General features: G+C 40.9%; 1 pseudogene; it reads right to left on the bottom strand.

The window, feature by feature from the left end:
* Positions 1-10811: 10811 nt before the first annotated feature.
* On the bottom strand, positions 10812-11228 carry LOC110211200 (large ribosomal subunit protein eL31 pseudogene; annotated as a pseudogene).
* Between the last annotated feature and the right edge of the window lie 14356 nt (positions 11229-25584).

Raw genomic sequence — 25584 nt, 5'->3', positions numbered from 1 at the left:
GGCACAAATAATGCTGTCTGACTAGCTGAATTCTCCTTTTTCTTTTGTGTTCTCAATCTCTTTTGAATGTGTTAGTGTGGGCCTTCCATAGCAAGAATCCCATTTGTTTCCAGATGCTTTATGTTTCATCCTTTCTTCCTCTGAGTGTGTACACAGTGGGGGAGTTTGGAAGGGTTTTATGCCTCACTCCCTTGGGAAATGTTGGATTCAATGAGCTTTGCCCCAGGAGTCAATCCCACAATCCAACCACGGGTAACTCCAATTGAGGCCAGAAAGATTGGGTGGTAGGGGGTGGTGGTGATGGTAATAGGGAACAAGCATTTACTAAGTGCCTACTATGTGCTAGGTACTATGCTGAGTGCTTTGCAGAAAAGAAATAGCATTCAATCCTTTTTCCTATCTGTAGTTGTTTAGAAAAAAAGAGCATAGACCTTAGCTTATTACTCATTGGATGATCATCCAAATGGTGACTTTTTTAAATTCTTTCTAGGTGGTAGGGACAAAAGAGAAGAGGGAAAGAGAAGAGAACTGCAAAGATTGAAGGGTAATGCTGCAGCTGTCTCATAGGCCACTTTTCATTTAGAAACCACTACTTTGATGCCATTAACCAATGTCACTTCCAGTTTGTCCCAGAGGCAGCATAGCATGCAGACTGTTTGGATTTAATTCTTTCTTCTTCCATGTGCTTATCCTACTTTCAATCTAAAATGCCACCTTCCAAGTAGGTAAAAAGGGTGAAGCTGGAGATGATGGAAAAAACAGACTCAGGCCCTGGAACCTGAGCCCATGCTTCGCCACAGTGCAGGTATTGTTTAGTTCAGTAATAACTCAGAGAGTAATTCTTATGCCATGTGTGACTCCTTCACATTCACTTTGAATCTGTTCAAGACTTCTGATTTCTGTCCTAGAACTCGGTTTTTGAGGCTTCTTAGGCTGCCTGCTAGTTTTGAAGTTCTTTTGGCTATAGACATTATAAATTTGGCCCCACAGTCACATAGGTCTGAGTGAAATGGGATTGGAAAAACATTTTAAAAGAGGAGATTAGACTGAGGAAGGCTTATGTTCCAATCTCATTTCTGACACTACCTGTGTGACCTTGGACAAATCTTTTTTTTTTTAAATCGGGGTTAAGTGACTTGTCCAGGGTCATACAACTACTAAGTGTCAAGTATCTGAGGCTGGATTTGAACTCAGGTCCTCCTGACTCCAAGGCAGGAGCTCTATCCACAGTGCCACCTATTTTAATCTCTGTCTATCCTTAACTGTAAAATGGGAGGACTGGATTAGATGTCCACAGAGATCCCTTCCCTCTCTCGATCTATGATTCGCCTTCAACTCAACCTCTCTGGACCTCAGTTTCTATGTATGTAAAATGAAAGAGGTGGTCCAGATGACCTTTAAGGTCTTGTCTAGCTTAAAAGAGACTTCTTTGTCCTGACTAGAGTTTTCCTTTTTCAAGGCGAAAAATAAACCTATTTTCCACCTTTTAAACACTTAAGATAATTCCTACCTGATTTAAATGTTTCCAGGCAATGGTATTATTTGGCTGAAAACATTTTTCTTTGCTTCCATATGGTTAGTATGGATGGTGGAAGGGAGAAAGGTATTAAAAATAAAACAGGTTGAGAAAACTGACTCAGTGATAGTCAACCAGAAGGCTTTGGACTAGAAATTCCTTTCCAGATGGCAAATACCCCCGTCTGAAATAAATATTTAGCATTTTGTAGGGCAAAATCAGTTCCTATGTTAAGAAATAACATGAAAATTCATGAATTGTTGTACATCTCTCTCCACATATAATCAATTTCTCCTTCCTCTGAAACCTCAGATATTTGCCTTGTTTCTCATAGCACTTCTCAGATTCTGCCTAGTGTGATATGTTGTTGTTCAATCAGTCAATTGTGTCCGAATCTTCATGATCCTGTGGACCAAAGCACGCCAATGCTATCCACAGGGTTTTCATGGCAGAGATACTGGAATGGTTTACCATTTCCTTCTCCACTGGATTAAAGCAAGCAGAGGTTGAGTTACTTTCCCAGCATCACACAGCTAGTGTCTGAGGTCAAATTTGAACTCAGGTTTTCCAGGCCCAGTGCTGAGGTACCTAGCTGCCTCCTAGTATGATGTGTGTGTGTGTGTGTGTGTGTGTGTGTGTGTGTGTGTGTGTGTGTGTGTGTGTGTGTGTATGTTCTTATCTTATCTTTCTTATAAAACTATCTTTCTCAAGGGCAAGGACTTACATAGCAGAATAACTTAGCAAGAACTGCAATACCTACTTATTGAATTTAATTGAATATCTGTGCACATATACATCAGTTAATTCCTTTCCCCTCCAAAGGAGAAAGTGAAGCTGATGACTTTGCACAGCCCTCCCTCACTTAAATCCAATCCACTTGCAAGTCATGGCATCACCTTCCTGATGCCATGGTTCTTTTTTGAGAACGAAGGGCAAACAACAATAACAAACAAGTAATCATAGCATTAGTCTTCATATTCCAGTCTTTCCTTAGCTTTCTTCCTCTGCCTGCCAACAGGCAGATTAGTTATGATGTCAGTGCTGACCAACTCCTTAGTTTAAAGACAAACTTATATCCATTGAATGCAATGTTTAACCAAGTGGCCGCAAGTAAATAACACAGTGTCTGCCAGGGACAGTATGAAATGGGCTAAGGTAACCTAACCCATTCCTTGCGTCATTATTAGACAGAACATACTTCAGTTACTACTCAGCCATGAACAATCTAAGGCTGTTTAGTGATTGACTGCCTAGCTTTTCTCCTAACCAAGAGGGAAGAAAGGAAGACCAGGCTGTGGCTTACATATCAGTAGGGGTCTCATGGTGTCATTTTCACCTGCTGAAGTCACATCCATATCTTTTTTGATTTTATTTTTTTAAATCGAGTGAGAAATAAAGAAGCACTTTGTGTTCATAAGATTTGATTTCTTGGTATTTCATGCTGTAGAAGGCTCTACCTTATTTTGTTGTTGCTCTTTAGTCATTTTGCTTACATCGACAGGGCTGGAGTCTCTGGAGAAGTAGAATATTGGAGCATTCAAAATGACTGTCCATACTACACATCTAGGTCTTTATTAGTGAGAATAAGGAATGCTTCAAAGTGGTCTCATATATGAGAATTTGTACTGTTTGAAGTCATAATTACATAAAATATAATTGTTTCCTTTTTTGTTGTTCAGTTGTTTTTCAGTTGTGTCTGACTCCTCATGACCCTATTTGGGATTTTCTTGGAAAAGATACTGGAAGGGTTTGTCATTTCCATCTCCAGCTCTAGCATTTTCCAGCTAGTAAAAGTGCCTGAGGTTAAATTTGAACTCAGGTCTTCCTGACTTCAGGCCCAGCACTTTATCCACTGAGCTGCCTAGCTGTTCTTTCATTAGTAACTATATTTTTAAGATTCATTTTCTTCCCTCTTTCAATCAACAAACATTTATTGAGCATCTACTATGTGCAAAGTACTATACTAGGCAATGAAAACACTAATAGGGAAATCAGATGAAATTTTTACTCTCCAGGAGAGAAGGTATCAACACAAATAGCTGTAAGATAAGGTAAAATGTTAAAAAAAAAAACAGACCCATATACACAAAGAACTCAGAAGCAGTGAGGCAGAGTGAATAGGGAGCCAGCTTTGGTTCACGGAAAGTCTGGGTTCAGGTTATGCCTCTGACATGGATAGTTTTGGCTATGTGACCTTGGGTAAATTACTAACCTCTGGAGAACCAGGCAACAATCTAAGCTGATAAACTCTGGATCTGCATTAGGGGAGGGTGTTTCCCTTTTAGGATACTCAATCAAAAAGCATTTCAATGCTTAATTTAAGCCTGGTGCTGTGCTAAATCCTGAAGGTACAAAGAAAAAGCAAAACCAGTCCCTGCCCTGAGGGATCTTACACTGATAAAATCACAGGGTCAGATTTGCCAACCCTCCCCCCCTCTTTGACCACTTCAGTATTCCATTTCTCCGGAGACTCTGTGGTCTTGTCAATGTAAAGTATTCCCTCCAACACGTAGATCACAACCCAATCATCTTTGTCCCTCCATCCTGTGTGGTTCATCCATGTCCTTCCATAAAACTGACACAAGAGATCCACTCAACATGCTGGAGGCCATCCTTACATTCCCTTGACATGTCTGAGATAGGAATGGCAAATCCAGGCTATCCTTTTCCCCACTTGCTATACAACAGGCACATCTTTTTTCCCCTAGTCATGGCATTTTTTTTTTACCATTTTTTGTGTAATTCCTCATTTGTAATGTTTTGCAGTCTGTTCTAACTCACCTCTCTAAGTTCCTCTCTATTGTCCTAAGGGTAGTTGTCATCTTCAATTCTTGCTACATGACTGGCCCATCTCCTTTTCTGATTGCAAATTTCCTAGATGATTCTTGTGGCTCTAATAATTGAAACTGGTGAGAAGTCCAACTTCCAGGGTCTATTTTTACTCTGGTTTTTGGTCTTTGATTTAATTTTTACAAAGACTCATAAAGTTTTCCCTGTGTGTTAATTTGTTTCTGCACATATACAAACACAGACCTACTCTGTGAGGGGTCAATGAGAAACTTCTCTGAAGATTTGGATATGTGCATATTTTGACACCTTCCTAGAGTTATACTTGGGACCATTTGATTCTATTACTGAGCACCCCTTCGCTTTCTGCCCTTATCTAGAGTTGGGTTTAGAAGTGGAACTCAATAAGAGACATTGAGACCAGTGGTGTGGTGATAAATGCATGACAACTAGCTCTTTGGGATGGGGTTAAGGGCAGGGAAATGAACATTCAACAAACTCTTGGGTTTAAGCTGCATTATTAACATTTTCTCTTTCACTTTCTTAGTCTAGAAAATTAATAAAATGCTAAACCAAGCCCTGATTTGTGGCATTTGCTAGGTTCTGAAACCTAAGTGCATACGCTGAAAATTCAGCAATTTTTTTTTCTAGAAATCCCCTTAGAGCTGGTTCCAGCACACCCCTGCCTGGGAGTAGCTGAATATAAAGCCTGTAGAAGTACAACTTGGGTGAAAATTCTCTATTTTGGCATCCCAAACAAATGGCAGCTTGTGTAGTAGCACGTATCATGTGTTCCAAGGGCTGGCTTTGATTTTTGTTGAAAACATATGGTGCATACAAAGTATTCTGAGTGCACAAAGTATTTTTCAATTTCAAATTAAGACTGAGATGGAAGGAGAAGAATCTGATTGTTTAATGTTACTTAAGGCTGGCATTTGCAGCTCTGGGAGGTGGCTGGGATTTGGTATAAGAGAGACAGCGAGTGTAGCAGAAAAGAGCCCTGTGTTTTCCTCTGTTGCAATAATAGCAGGAGAGCTCTATGCTGAGAAATCCGGGTCAGATGCTGCATCATGATGACAGGCTTCTGAGCTAGCTCACTGCAAGAGAAGAAAGTGTCCCTGGGGGGTGGCAAAGGGAACATAGAGCATTAGTCCTGAGTGAGAATGCAAGACTGCAAAAAGCCTCGATGAAATTAGCATTACTATAGAAGTATCTCCTTTATCCCAGACTTCCTTGGATGAACTAGGAGAATGGGAGGGAGTTTAGGGGGACAGCTATGTAAGCTCCAAATGCTTACTGCCAAAATCTTGGAGAAGCAAAGTTGTCCAGTATAGATTATGTTGGCCTGTTTCCCCACTCTCTACAGTATCACATTTTCTACCTGTACAGGGTAGGAAGGCAGGAGGACACTTTGGCATTTTGAGGCTACCGATGCCTGACCTTTAGAATAAAGTTTCACTTGAGAACTCTAATCAGGGTGATGACCAACCTCTACTCTAGAACACTGATAATGAAGCATGTTATCCATTTCCTGTTAGAGGGAGGATGGTTTCAAGGTTCAGAAAGAGATACACATTTTTGGACATGGCCAATGTGGGTTTTTTATTTGCTTGACTTCTTTTTTTCATTGGGGGGAAATTTGGAGAGGAACTACTAGGAGTATAGTCCTCCCCTGAAAAAGAAAAAAAAATAAAAAGGGTCATTGAAGCATTTAAAATACATACCAGGATAACAGAAGAAAGTTCATAAAGAAACACACATAAACAGGTCAGCTCTGAAAGCAATAGGTTGAATTTATTATAGACTTCTAAAAAAATCAAGCTGCATGTAGTAGAGATTCACAATTTTACATGTGATTCTCCTTTTCTATTCTTATGAAAATGTTTATTTGATTCACAGCAAGACAGTGATCCAAGACAATTCCAAAGGACTCAAGAGGAAAAATGCTATTCACACCCAGAGAAAGAACTGATAGAATCTGAGTGCAGATCAAAATATACTATTTTCACTTTTTTGTGTGTTTTTTCTTTTGATCTGTTTCTTCTTTCACAACACAACTAATATGGAAATATATTTTACATGATTACACACATATAACCTATACCAAATTGCTTATTGTATTAGGAAGGGGGGAGGTGAGAGAAAGAGGGAGAAAATTTGGAACTTAAAATTTTTAAATGAATGTTAAAATTTTCCTTTATGAGTAATTAGAAAAGAAATACCACAAAAAAGAAAAAAGAAAGAAAAATGTCTATTCTACTTGGTGTTTGTTAAGTCCAGAATTAAAAAAATAATTTAGCAAGTAAAGCTTCATCCATTTACACTTTTATAGGCCCAGGTAGCTTCTATCTCTGGAGCCTCTTTAAGGAGCTAGGATGTAATGTAGCCCAGGGATATCAAAGGAGGCCTCAGGACTATGGGCTCAAACAGGGGAGGCTAAATGAAGTCATAGCAAGAAATCAGTTTGGTGGTAGAAGCGGTCATAAAAGCCAGGAGTCATGCCATCGCCAGACCCAAAGTTCAAGATACAAACCAGGAGTCAGAAACCAAAGCAAGAGTCACTCAACTCCCAGAGTCAAGGTTCACAATACAAGTTGGAGTAGGCAAGAGCTGGTCTTACAGAAAGGCCAGATAGCTGCTCAGGCTTCACCTCATGGATGTGAGTGGTGGTGGGAGGATTCATCGTAGGTCCGAGATCTGATCCTCAGCACCACAAGTTCAGGAATTTGACGTTATCAGTCTATAGAGAGTCTATCAAGCTTTGAGGAATCAATTTACACTAACAGATTGATAATCTGGGATGCCAATTTATTACAAATGGAAATTTACTTGGTATAAGAACTTATATTGGTCATCTACACAGGGGATTTTTTTCCTTGTGTTTGCCCAACAGAACAAATTACAACAGTTGTAAAAGGTTGGTGAATGGTGGATAAAATAAAAAGGAGTGGACGTTTTTGAGGGATATTTACTCTTTCAAATTTTTTTTTTAGGCAATTGGGGTTAAGTGACTTGACCAGGGTCACACAGCTAGTAAATGTGAAGTGGTTGGTCTGAGGCTGGATTTGAACTCAGGTCCTCCTGACTTCAGGGCTGGTGCTCTATCCACTGCACCTCCTAGCTGCCCCTAAAATTTTTTTCCAAATAACAAGCGTTTATTTTTTTCTCTCTTTCCTACTTCCCTCCACCCTTAAAAATAATAATAAAAAAATAAAAGCAAAACAAAACCTTAAGGGATATTTTTATCAAATTGAGGTAGCTTGATGATTTGTCTTCCTCTTTAGAATCTTTTCTGTACAAAGAACCGTATTAGTCATCTAGAATCAGAGGATCTCTCTCTCCTGAATCGTGCTGGAGAAATACTACTCAGTCCTACTTATCCAACCCTCTTGTTTCTTCACTTTTCTTTGTCAGACACCAAAAAGTTTATTTGCTCATGACAGATGTTAGAAACCACATTTTAAATGGATGTCCCTCATTGACATTCAGGATGCATCCTGATCTATCAACTATACCTTTCCAAAGTATTTTTAGGGACTTGTTTTCTTCAGCATACTTTTTTTAGTTGGCCAATTGTATTTTTGAAACATTTGTTTTCTACATTTTTGTTCTTCCTTTTCCAGGGTATTGACTCTCTCTTGCATACCTCTCATCTCCTTTCCCATTTTTTTTTTCTTCTACCCCTCTCATTTGACTTTTAAAATCCATCTTGAGCTCTTGTAAGAAGGCCTTTTGGGCTTCAGACCAGTTCATATTCCCTTCTGAGGTTCCAGATGTGGGTTTGTTGACAATGTTGTCCTCTTCAGAATTTCTGCCTTGATCTTCACTGTTTCCATAATAACAATCTATCATATGTTTCTTTTTGTTCATGGTGTTTGCTTATTTCCTGGCTTTTAAAGAGATTAAGCTCTCCTGCTGGGGAGCAGAGGGCCTTACCCAAGCTTCTTCTGTTGGGAGCCTAGGGCCTAGTCACTGGCTTTGTGTGCTGGGGCCTCTGATGTTGGCAGTTGGAGGCTGTAGGGTTCTGGCAGCTTACCTGGCATTGGGCTGGAATCAGCAACACTGGAATTCTAGGGGTAGGATTGGGTAGTGCAGTCACTGCAGATCTCCTCCTCACCCATGCCTTTCCTTCCTTTTGCTTTCTTCAGCTCTTTTCAGATGGATATTGCAGGGTGTTTATCCACCTGGGGCCACTTGGAGTGCTGCCTAACCTTGTTTTTTGCTGAGGCACTGGGAGAGCCGGTTGCTGTAGAATGCCAAGGCACCTGGTGGTTTTCCAAGCTGGTTTCCACCAGTTCCCCCACCCTCACTGAGGCACTCAGGGGTCCTGGTGTTGGTGTTTGCCTGTTCTACCACCTGGGTTTTAGGATCTCCTCCTGGTATGCTGAGGTGAGGCTTTCCACTAGCCTGCTGGGATGCCTTCCTTTCTATACTGCTCCCCTTCCCCCAGGGCAAGAGGGGCCTTTCCTGTTAATCCCTCAAGCTACCTGGGCTACTGGACTGCTGCACCTCATCTTTCTTCTGGTTCAGCTGTTCCTGGGTTTTTCCTGGGGTGATATTTTCTGGGCTTTCAGAGGTTAATAAGGGAGGGTAAGAGTGACTTACTTCTTACTCTGCCATCTTGGCTCCCGGAAGCAGAAACTCTCCCAAAGGTTTTTTGGTTTTTTGGTTTTTTTGGCTAGGCAATGGGGTTAAGTGACTTGCCCAGGGTCACACAGTTAGTAAGTGTTATGTGTCTGAGGCCAGATTTGAACTCAGGCCCTCCTGACTCTATGGCCAGAGCTCTATCCACTGTGCCACCTAGCTGCCCACCTTCCAAAGTATTTTTAAGGATGGTTGTTTCCTATACACTGACTGCACAAATCAGATAGGTGTCTTTGTTCCCAGTCTCTTTTGGAAGAAAGTTATTTTAGTGCTGCAGTGCAACTGGGGTGACTATCAGGGTTGTGTTGACTCTGGGATCTTCATGGTCCTTCACATTTCTAATATCCTCTATATCTAATGCATCTATAAAATGTTCTTGTAGGCAATAAGAAAAAAATTCCCAAACCAATCGATTTGACCCTGTTCATGGATGAATACTAGGGATACCCTTACTAAATTATTAAAATAAATGCTATATGAAAATAAGAACAACAATTTTATAGGAGTAATGATGTTGCTGTCATCCTTCATTTTTGAAGAGGACCAATGATATCTTGACTTGCGTGTGAATTGGATTTAAATGAAACGGAGTTGCACAAAATTGCAGCCTCCCTCTGAGTCATTGAAGTCCAGGGGCTGGACAAAAGTCAGGATGACTGGTGATGGCTCTGGATGCAGTGGATGGCCTTGGCATCTTCAACATCTCACCAAGCTTTAAGCACACAGCGCCTGCTTCAGCCACCTTCATGGTAGTCAGAACAAATTGTTCTCATCTACCTATTCCCTTAGGGGTAGTCTTCACATGCCTGGGGTAGACATCCCCCTGATTCACCAATGGGTTTGAGGCCTGTCAGTTACCCTCATCCTGGTTTAGCTCACCTACCAAGATGTTTTTACTGAGCTGGGGTGCTGCACATGCTACAGCTTCTTGAAGCCACAGGTGAGAGTTGGGTGACAGGTGGATGCCAAAGGTAGATGAGCAGCCCTGAAAGGGGCTTGACAGGTCCTCACACCAATAGTCCTCCTTAACACCTCACACACCCCTAGGAGTAATGTGAGGACTAACTGACAAATGCATTTAAGGTACTTGTAATTCCTCAGGGGGAAAAAAACTACCACAAGGGTATTTTCACTGAGATTTTCAAATGATACATCCATCCATCTAGCTGTAGCATCTGCTGCCCCTATCTCACCTACCTGGCCCTCCCCCTCAATCCTTACCACAATCTGCAAGGCAGCCCTACCTTCAGGGATCATAATGAAGATACCATCCTTCATGTACAATCAGGGCTGCTTGTAGTGAGTCTTTAAAGCAAGGATGGTCCAGCAAGGATGGGCTGGTGTTTCTAAACTAAGCTTCCTACTGAAGATCTGACATGTAGCCTGGAGGAGAATAAGAGAGTAAGCAGAGACTTTTATGCGACAGAGGAGCTCTGGGAAGTTTGGTTGCCTGGTTGGCTTTTCCTGTGTGTTTGTGTTTCCTTGTGTCAGGCTGTCTGTCTCCCTGGGGAGACTCTTTCATTGGAGGGTGTAGTGCAAGCTGCTGCAGGTCTTAGGGCACAGCACACAGCAAAGGGTTTGGGCAATAAAGATCCCGTGTCACAAGAGCAGCAATTGATGAGTCCTTGATCATACCTGAGCTCTTGGGCATGCCTGTTCCAAAGGTCATAGGGCCTACTGCCATTACTATGTAAAAACTCTAGTAGATTTTGGAGAAGTTATGGATTCAGAATTGGGGTCAGGAAAGCTGTGAAAAGCCAGGTGTAATTAAGGGGCCTATACTATAGAAAAATTCCCAGGTAGGACTAGCTGATTCTCAGGACAGCCCATCTTCCATACAGCCACCAAATTGATATTCTTTTTTTTTTCTGAGATTTTACAACTTTATTTAAATGAAGTTCAATTTAGTTTTCATCCACATTGACTGTCTGTAAACTTTTGAAAGTGGTGACAGGCACATAAGTAACCAACTTGTACAGCTTGTTTGGTGAATCTTCATCCTCGTGGTGTTTCCTAGACAAATGAACTCAGATACGGTGTGGGACATTCCTTATTCCTTTGGCCCAATCAGCTTTGTTGAGTCTGGTGTCAATGCGTACATCTGGAGTTCCCATTTCTTTCATGGCAAATTTGGTATTTCCTTTAGAGTCTGAGAAGCTTGCTTTTTGAAGCCTATTCCATGAATCCTCTTGTGAATGGTGATGATATACTCTCTGGTCACCACCTCATTGATGGCAGAACATCCCTTCTTTTTCTCTCCACCTTTCTTTGCAGGAATCATCCTGCCTGGGACCAGGTCGGAAAGCTATCAAATTGATATTCTTAAAGCATAGGTATGTCATCCCTTCTCTCCAAATTCTCCATTGGTTCCCTATTGTCTTAAGTATAAATTTCAATATTTTTTTGCCTAGCATTTAAAGCCCTTAACTATATGATCTTTGCCTACTGTTCCAATTTTATTTCACATTACTACTCTTTACATACTCCAGTCAAAGTGACCTGGTAGCTTTCCCCCACATGTGACATTGTGTTTCCTGGCTCCATGTTTTTGTCTAGTGGTCCTCCATACTTGGAATGCACTCCTTCCTCTCTTCCATCACCGTAACATTCCTAGCTTCTTTCAGGAGGTCTTATCTGACTCACCATCACCATCCAGTTATGGGTGCTCTCCCCTTCTTAAAATTATTTTGTATATAAATCATACCTAGATGTGTGCATCTTGGAACCCCGAAGTAAAGTAGAAGCTTCTTGAGGGCTGAAGCTAGTTTACTATTGTCTTAGTAGCCCCAATACCTAGCACAAATGTTTGCTGAATTAACTTGAATAAAAAGTGAACTGGAAAGAATTGATCAGGCTAGATTTAGAGACGTAAGGCTGAGGCCGAAGACTTGTGGCTTTGCCATTTACTAGCCTTGGGCATGTCAATTACCCAGGTAGGTAATTTTGGGTCGTGGAGTCTTTCGTGAGGTAACACAGGTCTGGACATTGTGCCACAGCAAAGGGTTTAAGAGCAGCATGAGAACACTGGGTGCCTGGAGGTCTGGGGAGAAGGATATGGGAGTTGGAGGACAGGTATAGTAGGATGGAAGGAAGAAGGATACTAAGGATGAATTTTGTCCATTTCAGAATTTTGCTTTGGGCCAACCTCATGCCCGAGAAAGAAGGAGGAGCTTCTTTATCTCCTCTGAGTATTTTCCCTTACTCCCTTTCCTGTACAGACTCAGAACTCAGGCAGGTACTATAATTCAGTTAAGTATGGGCTAAATGTGACCTTGGGCAAGTTACTTCTCTGGGCCTCAGTTTCCTAATCTGTCAATTGAGGATTTGGACTAGATATCCACTCTCTTCCAGGTCTAACATTCTGTGATTCTATGAGATTCAGAACCTGCTTCCAAGGAGCTTCCATTCTGAATGAATAAGTAAATTAAAACATTTATTAAGTGCTTACTGTATGCAAAACATTGTGTTAAACACTAGGGATACAAATAGGAAAGTAAAGCCCCTGCTTTCCAGGAGCTGACACTCTAAGGGGAGACAGCACATATGGAAAGCTTTAAGTTTCGAGTCTTGCCAGTCATATGTGAAAGGTTGTAGAGACAAGACAAGCACACACCAGAAACCTCTAGAGAACATGCAGGTCATTACGTGTCAACTTTAGGAAAATTATAGAATGAAAGAAGAGGCTAAAAGCTATTTGGGCTCACAGCTACATTGGCCCATTGTATTGAAACTCTGCTCAAATCAATGCTGACTATGACTTCTGGAGGCCTGCCTAAAGAATTATCAACTGACTTACCAAAAAGCACCATTTTTAAACATTCAGCGAAGACATAAAATCCTTTGTCATACTGGCTAGTCTAGAGAGGACTGGCAAACGGCTAATTAAGGAACCTCTGTTCTCAATCTGTATAATATTTCTATTTTATATCTGCATTTGGTAAAGTTTCCCCACAAAACTATAATTCCATAGTGCTTTCATTCCTCAGTCATAACCAGCAGTGATCAGTGGCCTTTTTACGTCAAAAAGAACTTGAAGACTTACACTTTTTGTCATTAAAAAGAATCTGCCAAAGGGAAAAACCAAAAACAAAACCAGGTCAACAAAAAGGACATTGTTCACCATGTGGCTTGCCCTTCAGTTTGTGGTATGACCTTAGGGTGACCGTATAGTAGACAAACAGCTGAGCAATTGGAAAGGAAGGGAACCCATCTGGGGAAACCTGCCCGCTGCTGCCCTTTGGAAAACTGAAACAGCAGGTTTTGCCACTGGCATTTTAGATCAAGGGGTTCCATACTTCCTGGGCAGAAAGGGTCTCCAAGGAGAGGAGAAAGAGCAGAGATCTAAAAGAGGTCTGCAAGGGTGGAACACAGAGGTCAGATGCCTGTGGCCCCTGAAGACTCTTCTCCCTCTCACCATCTATCTACACCTCTTTATTTTCTGTTTCTGTCTGCGTATTCTCCCCTTCATAATTCCTCCCTTCTCTCTCCTCCTATTCATTCTTTCTTCCTTCTCATTTTAAAAAAATCCTTCACTCTCTGCTTACACTTTGGGTAAACAGCTATGGGCAGTGTTTAGCTCTGGCAGGGGCACCCTGGGAGATTTAGTGCACCTTTTTCCGGAAGGTAACTGAAGCTATTTTCCTTCATAGGGTAAGTACTTGGCAGTTGACACATGTCAGAGAAGCAGGATTAGCCACTTCTGAAGGAGAAGAGAGGCAGGAAGCTACTGTCACATCTTGTATTATTTCTCTTAGAGCTGACTCATCTGCATTTTTTCCAAGGCATTATCTTTGCATAATGAAATGACTCAGGCAGTACCCTTTCCACAGTTTTCCCCAAAGATGGAAACCCAAATCCATCATTCATTGGCTGGTACCCATTGGAGAAGCAGAAGACTAGATCCTGTGCTACTACTGGAATAATAAGGATAGCACTTACATTGTACCATCTTTGCATATTGATCAAAGCACTTTGGAACTTCTAATGTCCCCGAGGGGTTCAATGAGACAAGGGTGACAGTAAAGTCTTATTAGAGGGAGTCAAGCTTTATATGGATTCAGTTATCCCACATCCCCATGTGCACAGTGATGTAGAGGGAATTTCTTTTACTGTAAAATAGAAAACCAATGATGTGAATATTCTTCTTGCCTCTAGACAGCAGTATTCAGGATCATACTTTATTTTCCTTATTTGAATCATAGAGGAAGGGAAGGATCTTAGATAGGAGGCTATCAAGACACAGTGTGGTCAAGTGACTTTTGCAAAGTCATGGAGCAAGATGGCACAAGATCTTTGGCCTCATAGGCCAGTTTACTTTCTTTTGTGCCATGCACACTGTCTCCCAAAAGTCAGTGCTCTATTATTCTTCTTGTACTTTTAGAAGGATAATATTATTGAAACCATATTTCTATATTTTTGAAAAAGATGGAAATACAACCTATAATCTTTCTTTTTCATTACATATACTTGACAGAAGTCCTCTGGTTTGTGACTCCAGCAGCTAAAATGAAGACTACTGCTCAGACTGAGTCAGAAACCTCTAGATGGGCCCAAGATGTCCTGGGATGTTGGAGCAACCCTGCGTAGGGATGTGCCATTCTATGAGATGGGTAGTATCTAGATCATGAAAAGTAATGATTTTATCTTGACTCTGTATCAGTCAGGCCGTTCCGGGGGTATTCAGTTTGATTGGAGGCACACTACGTTAGGAGCTGTATTAACAAACTAGAGGGGCAGTATGGTGTAGAGACAGAGAGCAGACTTTAGGGCTAGAAGTTTTGACATTCGCTGGCTGTTTTGCTCAAGTTACTTAGCTTCTCAGTGCTCTAGGCAACAATCTGAGACACTAAGTTACAGAACAGGTGCCAACATGGATTGGTAGAGGAAGTTTCTTAATACAGGAATTCCCAAATCCAGTCCCTATCACACCATGCTGCCCCCACTCTCTCCATCATCTCTGTCTCCAGGGATTGGACCCTAGAACAATGGACCCTACCCCTGGGATACCATGCTCAGACAGGTGAGCTTTTCACCTTATCTTGCCCAGAACCAGGACTCCACAACATTTTCCATGCACAACCATACCATGTCATCTCCCCCAACCATTTCATCTTCCCTCTCCCCTTTATGAGATGGAGAGAGTGCTAGAATTGGAGTCAGGAAAATCTGAGTTCAAATCCTGCCTGAGATAGCCACTAGGCAAGTCTGTTAGCCTCTCTCAGTCTCAGTTTCTTCATCTGTAAAATGGGCATCATAGGGGCACCTACCTCCAAGGGTTGTTGTGAGGATAAATGAGACATCTGCAAAGCGCTTAGCACAGTGGATGGCACACAATAGGTACTTAATAAATGCTTATTCTCTCTCTTCTCTCTCTCTCTCTCTCTCTCTCTCTCTCTCTCTCTCTCTCTCTCTCTCTCTCATATCCCTATTAACAATCCAGAGTGCATTCCAGGGGAAGAAAATCAGGGTTGCAAAGAAAGACAATTTGAAAGAAATGATATTCTTTAGCCCTGAAAATACAAAGCTAAAAGGAGAAAGGTTAACAGACCTCAATTATTTATAGGAGGATCATACAGAAGAATAACATACTTGTTCTGTCTTGTTCTGTAAGAAAAACACAAAGACCGATAGATGGAAGTCACAGAAGTTATATGATTCAACATGAGAAAGAATGTTCTAACAATTGTCCTACGTTGTTTCAAAAAGTAGTGAGCTCCTTGTCCTTAGAAATAAGCAAGCTGAGGTTGAATGACCATTGGTCAGGAAGAGCTTCCTCTGCTGGATGAGAGGCTAGACCAATACGGGCCTGTGATTCATCGGGAGTGGCTAGGTCAACAGGAATGGCAGCACCTTCCTGGGAAAACAGTGAGCAGCAGAGTCACTCGGGGATGAGGAACTTGCCCCGGGAAGCAGTCTGGCAGAAAGCAGTCTTCATTCAGGTAGAATGTCAGCTCCTCTTAAGTCTGTGCATTTTAGATCTTTCATACTGCCAATCTTCAGCCAGTTCGGCCAATTTCAAATCGAATTGACAGTTGACTCACCTCTTCTCCCTGGCATTTTCTAGAGATCTCAGTACCTAAGAGACTCTCTGGCAACTGACCAGATTAATCTTTCTGTCCGACCTACTCTCCTCCCATCTTCAGCTATCCCTTCCTACTGGGAGTATTACTCTTTGCTTATTCTTTTTCCTTGTCTCGGGAATCTATCTTATTATTGTCAGGTAATGGTCCGGACAAGAACCGATCCTGCTTCAGGAAGCACAGAACGAATGAATGAATGAATGAATGAATGAATGAATGAATGAATGAATGAATGAAAAAGCATTTATTAAGGCTGTACTATCTGCCAAGCACTATGCCAGCCACTGGGTAGTCAAAGAAAAACCTCCCATGACTCTCCTTCCCCCCTACTCTCTCAGTTGAGAGTCTAGTCTCATATTTTATAGAAGATATTGAGGACATTGAACTTCTTTTTCTCCCTTATTTCCCATCTTCTATCACTCAGATGCCTTCTGCTACTCTCTTCTCCTTTACCCTGTCTCACATGATGAAATAGTCTTATTTCTTAGCAAGGCTAACCCATATACTTTTTTGGCCATCCATTCCATATCACAGCTCGATAGCCATATCCCGGGTACACACACACACACACACACACACAGAGCATACATATACATATACATATACATATATATATGTGTGTGTGTGTGTGTATGTATGCATGTATGTATATGTATGTATGTGTATACACAGACACATATATAGAGAGAGTATATATACTATATCTAATACATAGTATGGTATATGGTATACTATAAATAACACATTATACTATATATAGTATACAAACTATATGTGTATGTGTATAGTCATATCCCAGCTATCTCCCCCAACAGATTATCCCCTCATCCCCTCTGTCATCTCTACTCTTTTTTGTTTGTTTGTTTTTTGGTGAGGCAATTGGGGTTAAGTGACTTGCCCAGAGTCACACAGTTAGTGAGTATTATGTGTCTGAGGCCAGATTTGAACTCAGCTCCTCCTGACTCCAAGGCCGGTGCTCTATCCATTGAGCCACCTGTCATCCCTACTCTTTCACTTATTTCCATTCTCTCCCTGTCTACTATCTCATTCCCTACTGCCTACAAACATGTCCATGTCTCCCTCAGCCTGAAAACACCCTTACTGATCCTTCTATCCTGGCCAACTATCCTATATTTCCGCTGCCCTTTGTAGCCAAACTTTAAAAGGCTGTCTACAACTGGTGTCTCTACTTTTGCTATCCTTACTCTCTCTCTAGTCCCTTACAACCCAACTTCCAATGTTATCATTCCACCAAAACTCCTCTCAAAAGTTACCAAAGATCTCTTAGTTGCATATCCAATGGCCTTCTTGCAATTCCCATTTTCCTTGGCCTCTCTGTAGCCAGTATTGACCACTATTTCCTCCTTGAATACTATCTTCTTTCTAGGCTTTTGGGACACCTCTCCTTTCTTGTTCCTCCTACGTGCTCTCTTCTTCTCAAATTCCTTTGCTAGCTCCTTTTCAAGATTATACCTTCAAATCATATGTATTCCTCAGAGTTCTCTCCTGGGTCTTCTGCTTCTAAACTATTTCACTTGCTGATCTTATCAGCTCTTATATAATAGTATTATAGTAGTATATAGTATATAGCATACATATATATATATATATACTATAGTATATATAGTATAGTAGTATATAATATATATCTCTATATAATATCTCTATATTGTCTCTGTGCTGACGATACCTTTCTTGCTCTCTGCAGACCTCCAGTCTTTCATCTCCAACTGCCTTTCAGATACCTCAGATAAGATGTTCAGTAGACATCTTAAACAAAACATGTCCAAAATGAAACTTATCATCTTTTCCCCAAACCATCCTCTTTCTACCTGTTCAATTACTCTAGAGGGCAACTCCATCCTTCCAGTTCTTCAGGCTCTAAATTTAGGAGATATTCTCAACTCATCACTACCTTTTATCCCTCCACATCCACTCTGTTGCCCAGACCTGTAGATGTCATTTCTGCAACATCTCTCGAACACAGCCCCTTCTCTCCTCTGATGCAGCTACCATTTTGGTACAGGCCCTCATCACCACCAAAGTCCTAGGGTTTCAGTAGAAGGGGCTGATGGCAAGGCCAAAGGTCCTTTGATTACATATATAAGTAGATCACATGACTGTGTGTGTGTGTGTGTGTGTGTGTGTGTGTGTGTGTGTGTGTATGTCTCTGCAGGGCCTAGAGGTGGGACAGATGGTAAGGTCTGGAGGTCTTTATGAGAAGGAAGTCCTGATTGTTTTCCATGTCATCAAAAGGAATAGAGTTGTTGACTCCCATTTCATGTAAGTTGTGTAAGCAGTCAAGTGATAAGGGAGAGCCTGGTGTAGTTTTAGGTTTTTTTTCTTGCCCAGGATGGATTCTGGGATGGTCCTTGGCCAGTGGAAATGAGAGGTGGGGATGAAAGAGGGGAGGAGGGAAACTAAACTATTTCTAAGTTTATTTCCAAATCATCTTCTATAATTCTATGATTTGTACAGCAGCAGAACCTCATTAATTTGGACTCCCCTGGTATGGAATCTGAAACAATTTGAAAAGATCTTGATTGGCAGTTTACTTTTTTCTAGATGCGGAAAAATTTGTTAAGCAGATTAATACTATTGTTCATTGCTGGCTGCTTGGCACATTGCCTCACGTGGTACTATACGAGTCTTCAGGTGCCCCTAAACCTGAAGGCACAAAGTTATCATAGGGCACTTCCAAACAGTGTTAACTGCCCAGCCCCTGGTATATCAGGTCAACTCACTTCAACCAGTGACATATGAGATGCTCTGAAGCGAAACACATACTGTCCCACTCTCTTGGCTGCTTCTATACAAATGGTGGTCTCTCTGCCAAGGAGAATGGTCTTTGGACTGGAAAGGACAGAACAAAAGTAGCTAATAGGGAGTTGATACTTAAGGAAAATAAAGAGATAGTAGGAAAATATCTAATTGCCCTTGATGTGTTCAAATCATCTGGCTTAGACAAATTACATCCTCAGGCACTGAAAAAACTAACTGAGGTATTTGCTGAGTCATTCTCAAAAAATCTTTGAATGAAAGAGGGTCAGAGGAGAGCAAATGTTGTCCCAGTTTTCAAAAAAAGGAAAGACAAAAGAGCCTGCAAACTATAGGCCAGAGAGCTAGACTTTTTTCTATTATGGTTAGATTTATTTTTTTCCCTATTTAAAAAATTCTGAACTTTACAAACATTGACTAAAATGAACAAATACACAGTAGAAGAAAAAGAGAGGACTGAATATGAAACTGTGAGTCTCTATTTTGGATAGCTAGCTTTTCTTTTTTCACTATGCAATAAATTCAATATGTTACTTTCAAAGATGTCTGGCTTATCTATGATTCTTTCTGGCCTTCCTTCTGTTCCAGTGAGCTTAATTTTGATTCTTCTTTAAATTCTGAAGCACATTATTCAAAAGATACTCATTTCAATGGGGGAAGAAAGTGGGTGAAAAAATTAAATGTAAAAAAAGACATGATTAATGAACAGTTAGAAAAGGAATTGATGATCTTTGTGTGTCTCCATAGCTTCATCGAAAACAGGTTATTTTAAACTTACTTCTCCCCCCTCCCCACCGGATTACTAAACTAATAGATGAAGGGATTGATATAGATATAATTTACCTATATTTTAACAAAGCATTTTATAATATTTTACATACTATTCTTAATCTCTGCTACTGGGGGAGAGTGAGGGTGAGGGATGGTTTGAGTTCAGGTGTTCAAAGATGCAGTAGGGCTAATGCCAATTAGGTGTCTGTGCTGTCTGGCACCAACATGGTATGTGTAGGGATGGCGGGGACCAGGCTGCTTAAAGAAGGGTGAATCCAGACAGATTGGAAACAGAGTAAACCAAACCTTCCCTCATGATCAGCAGTAGGCCTGGGCCTGCAAGTAGCCACTGTACTGCTGGCCTGGTTGAGATAGGGAGATCCAGACTCAAAAACAATAAACAACAACCACCAAAAAACCCCAAACACTCAACAACTCAAGGCTAAAAGTTTCAGAGATGAGTTCTGCATTTGTAGAAGTTCCTCATCCAGAGTTTTCTACCCTAAATGAAATCTTGGGTCCAATCAACCATTGTAATGGTAAACAAATAACTGAATTAATTTCAATTCAATAAACATGTATTTTGTGCCTACTGTATGCAAGCCGCTGCAATAGGACAGGAGATATAAGAGAAAACCAAAGTGGTATCTGCTTTTCAAGAACTTTACTCATACTTGGGGACACAACAAAATATAAATAATAGGGCAGGATGTAAAGAGGGCTAAGGGAATATCATACAAAATGTAGAGCATGTAAGGTACAAGGAAAGCGTTCATGGAAAGAGGTGGCTCCTTGAGCTCAGCCTTTAAGGAACATAAGAATTTTGAAGCAGAGATTGGGAGGGTTTTCCAAGCTATTTTTGTGGAAAATATGGAGAAATGTAGGATCGTGCAATTAAATGGATGTTCATTTAGAGATGTTTGAATGAACAGAGCCAAAGAGTAGTCCATAATATACTTAACTTGATAGGAGTTCTCTGGTGGTCTGCCTTAGGCATCCATGCTTGGCCTTGTGCTGTTTTTGCTGGTTTCTTACATTTTTATCAAACTCAGATAAAGACATAGATGGCATGCTTATCAAATCTGTGCAGAAATGGGAAGAATATCTAAGATAATGGATGATGGTATCAGAATTCAAAAAAAGATCTTGACAGGTTAGAACCTTAGGCCAGATTGAATAAGCTGAAATTTAAGAAGGATAAATGTGCAGTCTTATAATTAGGTGGTATACAAAATCAACTTTGTAAGTATAAATGGCAGTGTTCTGTCTTGAGAACAATTTGTTTGAAAAATATATCTGGGTTTTAGTGGCCTGAAAACTCAATGAGTCAACAGTTGATGAGACAGTCAAGAGAGCTAATATAACATCAGGTTGCATTAAGAGAAACAAAGAAACCAAGAAGAGGATTGTATATTTCTATCTAGATGGGATTGCTGAAGTGATCTGGCTCAATCTCCTTATTTTTCAGATAAGAAAATTGAGGACCAGGTCACCCAGGTAGTAGAGACAGAGTTTAAACCCTTATCCTCTGGGTACCATGGTGCAGTGGATGACAATTCCAGTGTACTCTGCCCTGACCAGAGCACATTCTGCAATGCTGGGATTGAGTTTATAGAAGGACACTGGAAAGCTGGTAAATGTCTAGAATTCAGGGTGGGAAACCTGTGGCCTCGAGGCCTCATGTGGCCTTCTAGGTCCTTGGGTACACCCTTTTCACTGAATCCAAGTTTTATGGAACAAATCCTTTTATTAAGGGGATTTTGTTCTGTGAAGTTTGGATTCAAAGGGCCACTTGAGTACCTAGAGGGCCATATGTGGCCCTGAGGCCACAGGTTCCCCACCCCTTGTCTAGTTCATAGACAAAATCACAGATTTATGGCTAGAAGAGATCTCAGAGACAGTCTATCCAGGCCCTTGTTTTGCAGATGAGTAAACTGAGGCTTAGTGAGATTAAATGACTTGCACAAGGTAACAGAGGATGCCACACAGGATTTGAACCTACTTACTCCCAAAATCAAACTTATTTTCATTGGGCTGTTACCTCTGATGGTCTTGAGGTAATGCTGTTTGAGGATCAGATGAAAAACCTGGAAATGCTTATTTAGGAGAAGAGAAGAATTTGGGAGTGGGGGCAGGAGGGAGGGGAACATGGTAGCTGTCCTCAGATATTTGAAGGGCTAGAATAAGCAACAGGAATCAAATTTGTTTTCCTTGTCTCCAAAGCATAGAAGTAGAAACAGTAGGTGAAATTTTGAAAAACAGCAGATTTAGATTTGTTGAATGGAAAAACTTCCTAATAACTAGAGCTATTTAAGTGAGGGGAAGGAAAGATTCATAGCTTACTCTGTGATTACCAACCCAAGAGACTGGTGAGATGGGAGTTTCCTGGAGAGAGAAAGACTGAAATTTGAAGAAGAGTATTTAGAGTAAAAATAATGAAGTCCACTTCTGGACCTGTTGAGTTTGAGGTGCCATAGGGGCATCAGGGTGGAGATGTCCAGCAGATAGCTGATGATGTAGGCCTGAAGTTCAGAAGAAGGTTGAGGGCTGGATGTGTGGATTTTTGAGTCATCTACACTTAGAGACGATAATTGAACCCATATTAGTAGCTGAGATGATCAAGAAACAGTATAAAGGAAAAAGAAGAGGACCTAGGACAGAACAGTAGGGTGCACCGTCACTTAGGGGGCAGGAGATAAATGATTATCTGGCAAATGAAACTGAGGAGATGTCACACAGGTGGAAGAAGTAGAACAAAGTTGGGTTATGGAAGCCAAAGAAAAGAGAGACTATATTGGAGAAAGGGCTGGTGAACAATGTAAAAAGCTGCAAAAAGATGAGCATCGAGAAAATGCCCCCAGATTTTGCAATTAAGAGATCATTGGTAACTTCTGAGAGAATAGTTGCAGTGTAGAGATGGGGCTGGAAAAAAGACTTGAGAAGGCACTGGGGGGTGAGGAAGTAGAAGGCAAAGGTGGATAACTCTAGGAGTTTAACAGGAAAAGGGAGGTAAGATACGTAACACTAGTTCAAAGGATGGAAAGGATGGCGTGATTAAGTGAAAGTATTTTTTTTTTTAGGAGGGAGAGCCCTAAGTATGTCTACTGGAAATGGGGAAAGACCTGTTTAACAGGGAAAGGTTAAATAAAAGACACAGGGAATAATTGATATGCTAATCTCACCTAGGATATAGGCAGGGATGGGATTTAAGGCATGAGTGGGAGGATTAACCTTAGCAAGATGGAGGGCTGGAGCAAAAAAGAAAATAGAAAGTCTTCATATAGAGAGGTTTTGAGGTGAGGTGAGCAAGTAGCTTACAAAGGATAATCAGTTCTTTCAGTAAGTTAGAGGAAGGGTCTTATACTAAGTTGAGAGAGAAAGAGGCTTGAGAATAGTGTTGGAATTTGATAGTGTCACTGGATTCTGCTCTGATCACACCATATCTTTCATAAGGATTACAGTAGTAAGGAGGAAATGGAAAAATGAAGAGCCTGACCCTTCTTCAGTCTGACTGGAACTCAAAGTAGTTGCAGAGACAATGGCAGAAAACCAATCAAGGAAGAATGAAGGAATTACCATGCAGCAGGGAAGAATCAGTTGAGATTAGATAGCTCAAATTTGCAACATCTATTGTCTTAAGAGGTAGAAGCTGAAAAGATAGGTAATGCTAAAAATGGAAGGAAAAGAGTCCAGTAGTCCAAGTTAAACATAGTTATGAAGGAAGAAGAGGCAACCTGAGAGCTGACCTCAGAGTCAAGAAGATCTGTGTTCCAGTCTTGCCTCAGATGTAATAATGATTATATGATTATGCTAAGTCATTTCATCTGTCCTGGGACATTTTGTAAGACTATAATCTGGAGAAGAATTGTTGATCTACCTCAACAGAGTGTGCTCATTCATGGGGAGTTCCTTATACCTATAAAATCACAAGTTATTACCTCCCCCCAAAAAAGAGCATTTTTTTTTGCAGAGATGTGGGATTATGGGTGTAGAATGTTGCATATGTGATCAGATTTGGGTAAAGTATTGGTTAATTTTTCTAAAAATTTTTTACTTTTGGTGTTATAAGTGGTAACTCATTGGGTAGGAGTGGAGTGAAGAATACATTCAGTAGTGAAGGCGATGTAAAAACAAAAAATATCAATGAAAAGTATAAGAGAGAAAAAAAGAAAAAAAAATAAAAGACTGAAGGGAAGAAAGAGAGGCCAGAACAGAGATGATTGACTGGAAGGCCAGTCAGGGATAGAATGATTTAAGTTCTCGAGGAAAAAGAATGGCTTTAGGAAAAGAGAGGTATTGGACAAGATGAAAGGTCAGGAGGTTATGATCAGAGACAGGAATTTCAGAGTTCAAAATCATGGAGGCAAAACAGTTTTGAATGATGATGAGGCTTAAGTGGTGGCTACCCCAGTGGATGAACGAGGTAAAATGGAAATCTAGGCCACAGGAGTTGAGATGGTTGATGGACTGGGAGGCCAGGGTTTTTGAAGGGACATTAAAGTAGAAACTAAAGTCCTCCAGGATGAGTAGAGCAGGGACTGAAGTGGAGAAGAAGCCTGAGAAAAATACAGCCTCCTGGAGGCTGAGAGAAGATGGTAAAAAGGATCAGAATGGGATGGGACAAAGTGCAGAGGAGGAGAGTTGGGGAGTGCTGGTGACTGATGGAAGCTCTCTAAGTGGGCAGTGGAGAATGTGCCAACTGCTTCTGCTAACCTAGTGGGTTGGGAGGAGTGGGGAGTGGTGAGAAGAGAAAGAGCAATCAACCTTGGGGAGGGTGGCAAGAATTTAAGTATCTGCCAAAAGCATCCAGGCTCCTTGAGCACTTAATATACAATGACTGTGACAGGAAGAGATCTAGTAGGAAGGGGACTCTGTTTATAACACAGCAGGAAGGGGCAACTAGGTGGTACAGTGAATACAGTACTGACCTTGGAATCAGGAGAATCTGAATTTAAATCCAGTTTCAGACATTTACTAGCTGTGTGACCTTGGGCAAGTCACTTAATCCCCATTTGTCTCAAAAAAAAAACACCACAGCAGGGATGGCATAGGGTATAGAGGAAGGGGATGGCAGAGGATGATAGAAGTTGAAAGTGGGGAGAGCTGAGCTGGATAGAGATGAGAGCATGAAAAGTTGCAGTAGACTCTTTTTTTTCTAGTGTTTTTTTTTGTTTTTCCCCCCCAATTTTATTAATTTATTGATTTATTAACAATCACTATCATATGCTGTTGAGCTGAAAATTTTTCTCTCCCTTCCTCCCCCCCACCCTCCCCAAGATGGAGCATAATCTGATATAGGTTTTACATTTACATTCCTATTAAACATATTTTCATGTTAGTGAAGTTATAAGTAAAAATTAAAACCAATAGGAGGAACCATCAGAAAGATGAAACAAAACTCAACAGAAGGTAAAAATAAGTGATAGTGATTCGACTTCCATAGTTCTTTCTTTGGATGTGGACAGCATTTTCCATCCCGAGGCCTCTGGAGATGTGTTAGATCCTTGTAATGCTGAGAAGGGTTCAGTTTAACAATATTAGTCATTGCATAACATGGCTGTTACTGTGTACAAAGTCCTCTTGGTTCTGCTCACTTCACTCAGCATCAGATCATATAAGTCTTCCCAGGTTTTTCTGAAGTCAGCCTGTTCATCATTTCTTATAGCACAATAGTATTCCATTACCTTCATATACCACAACTTGCTCAGCCATTCCCCAATTGATGGGCATCCTCTCAATTTCCAATTCTTTGCCACCACAAAAAGAGCTCTATGAATATTTTTGTACATGTGGGTCCTTTTCCCATTTGTTTGATCTCTTTGGGATATAGCCCTAGAAGTGCTATTGCTGGGTCAAAGGGTATGCACATTTTTATAGCCCTTTGGGCATAGTTCCAAATTGTTCTCCAATATGGTTGGATCATTTCACAACTCCACCAACAATGTATTAGTGTTCCAATTTTCCCATATCCTCTCCAACATTTATCATTTTCCTGTTTTGTCATGTTGG

This window comes from Phascolarctos cinereus, unplaced genomic scaffold, assembly GCF_003287225.1.
Source record: "Phascolarctos cinereus isolate Bilbo 61053 unplaced genomic scaffold, phaCin_HiC Scaffold_1;HRSCAF=81, whole genome shotgun sequence".
NCBI classification, from domain to species: Eukaryota; Metazoa; Chordata; class Mammalia; order Diprotodontia; family Phascolarctidae; genus Phascolarctos; species Phascolarctos cinereus.
This window is presented reverse-complemented; position numbering and strand designations above follow the sequence as displayed.